At 40.5% G+C, this 7822-nt stretch overlaps 2 long non-coding RNA genes across 2 annotated transcripts; both read left to right on the top strand.

The window, feature by feature from the left end:
- The first annotated feature begins 3448 nt into the window (after nucleotides 1-3448).
- Nucleotides 3449-6193, top strand: LOC123439438. Its single transcript, XR_006630095.1, has 3 exons — nucleotides 3449-3532; nucleotides 3640-3871; nucleotides 6145-6193. It is a non-coding gene; the product is annotated as an uncharacterized LOC123439438 (long non-coding RNA).
- Nucleotides 6194-6584: 391 nt separating this feature from the next.
- LOC123439437 lies at nucleotides 6585-7222 on the top strand. Its single transcript, XR_006630094.1, has 2 exons — nucleotides 6585-6840; nucleotides 6955-7222. It is a non-coding gene; the product is annotated as an uncharacterized LOC123439437 (long non-coding RNA).
- Nucleotides 7223-7822: the final 600 nt, after the last annotated feature.

Here is a 7822-nt window from a genome sequence, read left to right as displayed (position 1 = left end):
ACAGATTTTGTTTTTGTTGTGTTGGTTGCTTATTTTGATGAAACTATGGATAGTATCGGGGGGGGGGGGGGGTATTAGTCATGGAAGATTGAAAATACAGTAACCCAACATCATCATAAGTAGAATTTAAGTTTGATATAGTACCTAATGAAGTGGTGGTTTGCTTTCTCATACTAATGTTATCACGAGTTTCTGTTTAAGTTTCGTGTTGTGAAGTTTTCAAGTTTTGGGTGAAGTTCTTATGGACAAAGAGATAAAGAGTGGCAAGAGCTCAAGCTTGGAGATGCCCAAGGCACCCCAAGAGATTCAAGGATGCCTTAAAATCCTAAGCTTGGGGATGCCCCGGGAAGGCATCCCCTCTCTCGTCTTCAATCCATCGGTAACGTTACTTGGGGCTATATTTTTATTCACCACATGTTATGTGTTTTTGCCTGGAGCGTCTTGTAGCGTAGGAGTCTTTTATTTTTGTTGTGTCACAATCATCCTTGCTGCACACCTAGAGATAGAGACATGCACTCACCGTGATTTTGTCGAGCTTCACTTATATCTTTTGGTAGACAATTTAGCTCACATGTGCTTCACTTATATCTTTTGAGCTAGATACTTTTGCTCCATGTGCTTCACTTCTATCTTTTGGAGCATGACAGTGCGTGGCGTGGTAGTTGATCTATGCTATGAAAGTAGTCTCAAAACGGGTAGTTATCCAAAGGGATATGAAAACTTCCACCTTCATGTGCATTGAGTAGTTAGAGAAGTTTGATTCATCTCAATTAGTTTTGAGTTGTGGTCTTGGTAATATTGAAGTCATGCTAGTAAGGTGTTGTGGATCTAGAAATACTTGTGTTGAAGTTAGTGATTCCCGTAGCATGCACGTATGGTGAACCGCTATGTGATGAAATCTGAGCATGATTAGTCTATTGATTGTCATCCTTTGCGTGGCGCTCGGGATCGCGTGATGGTTTATACCTACCAATCCTTCCCCTAGGAGTATACGTTGAATGCTTTGTTTCGATTACTAATAAAATTTTTGCAGCAAGTATATGAGTTCTTCATGACTAATGTTGAGTCCATGGTTTAGATGCACTTTCACCTTCCACCATCACTATCTTCTTAGTGCCGTGCAACTTTCGCCGGTGCACAAAACCCACCATTAGCCTCCCTCAAAACAGCCACCATACCTACCTACTATGGCTTTTTCAAAGTCATTCCGAGATATATTACCATGCAACTACCACCATGACATGTGCCACCACGTCTACATTGCCATTGCATGATCGTAAGATAGCTAGCATGATATTTCCATTAATGTCTATGCCATGCTAGATCATTGTCACGGTACACTACCGAAGGCATTCCATATAGAGTCATCGTTGCTCTAAGTTTTGAGTTGAAAGTGTGATGATCATCATTGATGGAGCATTGTCCCATGTGAGGAAATAAAAGAGGCCAAAGATGCCCACCAAAATAATAAAAAAAAGACGCCAAAGAGCCCACAAAAAAATAATAAATAAAACATGAGAGAAAAAGAGAGAAGGGACAATGCTACCACCTTTCCACACTTGTGCATATTAAGCACCATGATCTTCATGATTGAGAGTCTCTCGTTTTGTCACCACCATATAGCTAGTGGGAAATTTTCAGTATATAACTTGGCTTGTATATTCCAATGATAGGCTTCCTCAAAATTGCCTTAGGTCTTCGTGAGCAAGCAAGTTGGATGCACACCCACTAGTTTTCTTTAGGAGCTTTCACATACTCTTAGCTCTAGTGCATCATTTGTATGGCAATCCCTACTCATTCACAATGATATCTATTGATGAGCATCTCCACAGCTTATTGATATGCCTAGTTAATGTGACCATCTTCTCCTTGTTTGTCTTGCAATCTCCACCACACTTCACACCACTTATAGTGCTAAAACCATGTCTCACGCTCATGTATTGCGTGAGAGTTGAAAAGGTTTGAGAAAGTAAAGGTGTGAAAACAATTACTTGGCCAATACCGGGGTTGTGCATGATTTAAATTCGTTCTGCAAGGATGATAGAGCATAGCCAGACTATATGCTTTTGTAGGGATAACTTTCTTTTGGCCTTGTTATTTTGAAAGTTCATGATTACCTTGCTAGTTTGCACTACAAGAAATAAGCTCGTTTATGACAAAAAATAATGATGGCGGTTTTATTGGTCATAGATCTATGACTAAAATATACAAAAAGGTCATGAGGTGTCCAAGAGGGTCCAAACCCTAGAATTTTTTGACCATCTCTATCAAGAAGGTCATAATCCCATTGCATAAAATGGTCACTGGCATGTGTAGCTCTATTTATGTCCGCATTATAGGTCCTCCATGACAATATCAAGAAGGTAATAGGCTTAAATAGAGGTTACTAGGCAGACAACTCAACAATTTTGCCTACGTGTCTTGTATATATTGGTGTTGACAAGGCTCACAATCCAATCTTTATATTTTATACTTTAGCTCATTGTAATATATCATATTTCCCTCAATATTTCCCACAATCTTCGGATCTTCGCGCGCGAGCCGTCCGATCTAACTCCTGGCGTGGTTCGATTGCCTCCCCGACACATTAATTTTTGAAACAACAAACAAGTTGCAAAACAACCATCGACCGATCTTCGTGCACCCCCCGCTTGTCCCGTCCCCGACTCATTAATTCCCTATAAACCGAGGGGCGGATCCAACCGAGATTATCCGTCGGTTGTTGTATAACGTTTTCTTAAAAACTATGCTTAATTCTCAAAATAAAAACACTAAATTACATATGCTTAATTTTCATCGGTGGAATAATTTGTGCCACGGATTGATGACATGGCAAACATCCTACCATCCGTTCCCACCAATCCCACCATCCATCGATCCATCCATCCATCTAAAGAAAAGGAGGAAGGAAAAAAAGAGCAGTCCACCGCACCATGGTCTGGAGTACTCCTCTTTCTCTCCGTCCATGGTGACGAACTACGAGATCTGGGCGTGATCCGCTCCATGGTCCGCTCCATGGGCGTGATCCGCTACCTTTTGATGAGGACGAATAACGCACGGTGACCGGAGGTGGCTCCACGACGTTCCTATGTCCACCCATCTCCTCCGCTCTAGAGATTGCGAAGGCGGAGGCAGCTACGGCGCTGGAGGGACGACCTGGAGGTGCAGGCTACTCCCCTATCTTCTGTCATGCGGTCGTGACCCGGAGGCAGCGTGGGCGGTGCAATGGTCCTGCCCGAGCTCTCCAGGGACAACGGCCTTCTCTGGTGTCCCTCTCCATGGCGGTTGTTCTTCTCACTGGTGAGATCTCCTTCCTCCTCTTATTTCCTTCTTCTCCTCCATGAATTTCTGAATTTCTAGGGTTAGGGTTCTTTGTTTTTGGGAGCGGTGCAGGAGAAGGGGGTGATGTTGAGTTTGGCACCCTGCCATGGAATCAATTCAGGCGTAGATGGAGCTCATACAGAAGAAGAAGATGAGCTCAAGTCTGCGGATGAGGAATCATGTTAGAGTATCTTCTTTGTTCTAGCCAAAGGTACTAATGTTTCTTCTCTGTTTTAGATGAATTGTTCCTTCTTTATTCCTTGGAACTCCACTGTTTTGGATGAACTAACTCAATTAATTAATTTCTCATGGAAATAGGGTAAGAGTGAAATTTTGTTGGAGGGTGCTTAATCAGCCATTCCCTTTCTTAGTGGAGGTTCCTTATTTTAATAAGGTAAGAACTCCTATTCCATTGTGCTTAAGGCTAATGATGAATGATTGTATAATAGCTAGTTTTCTTATGTGGGTGCTTGGAAACATTACGTTGGTGGGCACTGAGCCACTGGACCCTCACCCAGCCTGTCAATATTCACGGAAGTTGCAAATTCGGGTTAGTTTTGACATGTTTGTTATTTTACAGTCGACTCAAAAAATAACATTCATTCGATTTTTTGCTCTTTTTCATTCGGTGCTGAGCTTCCTGCTAAAATCTCGGTGTGGAGGGAGGGAGAAAGAGGGGAGAGGGAGGGAGGGAGGGAGAAGCAGGCCCGTGAAACAAATTAGTATCTTTTGGTGCTATAGGACTTTTATTCATATGTTTTAGGTTACCTTCTTTCATGGTGGCATGCATCTGCCTTACAGAAAATAGGAGTGGATGCTTTCCTTGTCATGGTGGCATGTGCTACAGTCTCCTCTAGTGTTTTAACTTCCTACTTTGATGGATATGGTAAAATGCAACGATACTCAATTCGGCCATATTTTTCTTCTGGTCGTCTTTTTTGTTATTTTTAGTATGTGACAAAGCTTGAAGATTTAAAGGCCATTACCACTTCTCGACCAAAAGTGATATACGGGTCAAAATCTTTGTCCTCAAGAATCTAGAGGTTGTGAGAGATCGAGCTGGTTGAAAAGTTTGAATAAGTGTCAGTGGGTTTTCAGACTATTGGCTGCCAGTCTACAATTTTTTCAGTTTAACCCACCCTCAATATAAGAGTAACCTTGTATAACCTGAAAATGTGATAGTTCATTCAAGTTATAACTTGTTTGTTTTTGTAGCACCAACCAGATGGTAATGTCGTATATGTAGCGAGCAATCAACAATTATCCTAACGTTGATTGCTCGCTACATATACGACATTACCATCTGGTTGGTGCTAACGTTTGTTGTAGATGGTGTGGAAGTACCTCTTTCAAACTAACGTTTGTCGTAGATGGTGTGGAAGTACCTCTTTCACACTAACGTCTGTTGTAAACCAACCTGATAGTTTTGTGAAATTTAATTGCCTTTCAGGTCTTTACTTACGACATGTTTTACTCCTTTTGTTTTCTTACTGTCACCAAAAACGCCTCTCACAGAATTGTTATGCTGCTTTGTCGTTTTATTGTTACCAAACATGCCTGATGCAAGAATATTAATTATTGGCCTATGTTTTCTTACTGTCACCAAAAACGCCTCTCACAGAATTGTTATGCTAGGTTTCCCCTTTTCCTTGCTATAGGGCTCAAATGCCACATAAGTTGCTATATATAGGATTGAACTGTTTCTTGATAGCTCAATCCTGTACTGGTTTTAGTTGTTAAAGCACAAGAGGCTTCATATTTGTGAATGTTTTAGAACAGATAGGTGCACAAAGGTGCAGTGCATGCATATTCATATTGTCTGCATCGATTTTATGCTTGCACTGAATTTCCTTGAGACACAATTTAACAACATTCCCCTGATAATTGAATAATTAGTTGTCGTCCTATACTTGATAGAATGATGTTCCTGCCGTAACTGTAGATGCATGCATGTCTATAGCAGGAAATCATTCTCTTGTTACCTTGTTATTATCACTAGTTACAAAGTTCCGATGGCCTGCATGCTATAGTAGTAAACTTGCTATATTGCTGGTACTGTGGTTTATTTTATTTCCCATCTGCTCTAACTGCTAGAGAACTAGTGTCCTAATGACATGTATAATGGGGTGATGCCAGTCTTGTCTTTGTAATGCACCAGCCCGGTTGGAGATGCTCTTTGTCCATCTGATTAGTACTTAGCGGCTTGGTGAACACTGAATATAACTAAAATGATGTCTAGCTTGTGAGAGAGTTACACAAAGTAAGCCCTGCCCGGAATACAGGGTATTTGCCCTGTTCCCATGGGGAATAAAATGGTTCCTGTGAAATTCTTGCTTTCCAAAGAGGCCCTTAGTTTGAAGAGATTGGATTTTGTGCAACCAGTTGCCGACACACCCCATTATTCAATTTTTTTGGAGTTTTCAAAAAAATGTAGAACAGTTGATGGATTTAATCCCTGCTTGCATTTTCATGCAATTATTCTAACTAGTTCATTAAGATAGCTAAACATATGGATAGATTTTTATTGGCCAAGCATATGCTTGAGGTGAAAGTATTAAACTGATGGTAGCCTGATGGTGAGCGGATAATCCTTGCCTATTTTAATGCAGCCAAATCTGTTTTTACCTGCATAATTCTTGCTCAACATTTGTGCAAAACTAAACATATAATCCTCCTAAATTGTGAGTTGAAATGCGGCACAACTGCAATGTTGGGCTTCGGGCGATTCAAACGAGTTATGATGAGCCTGCATGTGGGATAGCAGAAGGTGATGATATAGTTGGATTGAGTGCGCAAAATGAACTGTTTTGTTTTGTTTCGCAGGCTGGTCTGCCATCTAAGATCTCACCGGCCCCTACAATGTTTTCGGCGCCGGTGCCTTTGCCAGCAGAGAATTTTGATGATGGATCAACGGAGGAACCCGAGCATCCTGATATGAAGGTATTTGTATTTATCTCTGCAATTTTTTGGTAGGACACGACGCTGCTGGTTTTGTCATGCTCTGCATTGTCCAGTTACGCTTATGCATAGGTTTATTTATGGTATTCTATTGGATATGCATATGCTGATGTACAATAGGAATGTCTGCATGTTGTGCCATGTTTTTTATGCACATAGAGTATCCGTATGTCTTATTATAGCCTCTAATTAAAAGTTATTGATTCACTAGGAAAATCCACTGAAGGAATCGGCCCCCTTTCTCCAGGAGGTACATATCTAGTGCTGGGCAGGCTTTTTTTAGCAATTGAAACTTCTAACTTTAACCTCTACACTTGTGAAGCCCATTTCCAGTGGTCATCCTACAATGAGCCTGAAAAACAACCGCACATATCATGACTCCAAGATGATATATCCTGACCTGGACGTTGCATAAGAAAAAGGAAATGTAACCACCTTTTTTTCTTAGCTTATGAGAGAAGATAGTTATAGTAGTAGCATTCAGGTTTCATCAGTGTGGAGTCAAAAAAAAGCAGTCACAAGCACATGACGACCCTACATCATATTTCCACCATTTTCTAAGTAAGAAAACAATTTTCTACTATTTTATCATTGGTTATCGTCCGTGCAATTTTACTAGTTTCCTTGGTCTGAAACTGTTACCATCATTTTCTTCTTGCACGCGGTAATGGCAAGAGCATATTGTGCAAAGGAAGAGGATGAGTAGAAACTTGTGGTTCTCATCCAATCTTCATGGAACTCTCTTTATGTGCGATTGTGCACTTGTTGGGTCCTTTTTTCGTGCGCTTGCACTTGTAGAAGTATTCTATTGTATACATGTAAAATTATTTTGATGTGCCCTTGTTAGACGTTGAAACTTAATGCATGGAGTTGGTGGATGATGTAATGTATTTGATGTGATATGCTACTGAAATGAAATATACATTTTATTTGCAATCTTTTATTCTGTTGTATTTATTTTTAATGGGCCTATCCTGAGATATGTGTGCTTCTAGCAAAAAATGCTTCAACCCAAACAAATCAGACATTTTCAATAGTAAAATAGGTATTGGGCCAGGCCCATGTAGGCTAGATTGCTGGACAGGGATCTGAAATTAATGATGATTCCATTTGGTCACTAGCAATGCCACGTCAGATCCTACGTGGCTCGCACAAATGGGTAATGACCAAAGCAAAATTTTGGTCGATAGAGACCTATGACCAAAATTTTAAAAAGGTCAAGTTTGTTCATTCTTGACGGCCAACTGTTGACGTTGTAAATTTGGTCAAAAAAGTCAATAAACGTCAACAATGACGAATCAATGACCAATATAGGGAGTCATAATTGACCTTATTTCTTGTAGTGTTGCTTGAAGTATTATTGTTTCCACGTCAATAGGAAACTATTGTTTTGAATCCAATGGATCTGAACATTCACGTCACATAAGAGGAGTTACAAAGGACATCTATGCTAGGTAGTATGAAAGCATCAAAAATTCATTCTTTATCACTTCCCTACTCGAGGACGGGCAGGAGTTAAGCTTGGGGATGCTTGATACATCTC

This window comes from Hordeum vulgare, chromosome 3H (assembly GCF_904849725.1).
Source record: "Hordeum vulgare subsp. vulgare chromosome 3H, MorexV3_pseudomolecules_assembly, whole genome shotgun sequence".
Taxonomy (NCBI): domain Eukaryota; kingdom Viridiplantae; phylum Streptophyta; class Magnoliopsida; order Poales; family Poaceae; genus Hordeum; species Hordeum vulgare.
This window is presented reverse-complemented; position numbering and strand designations above follow the sequence as displayed.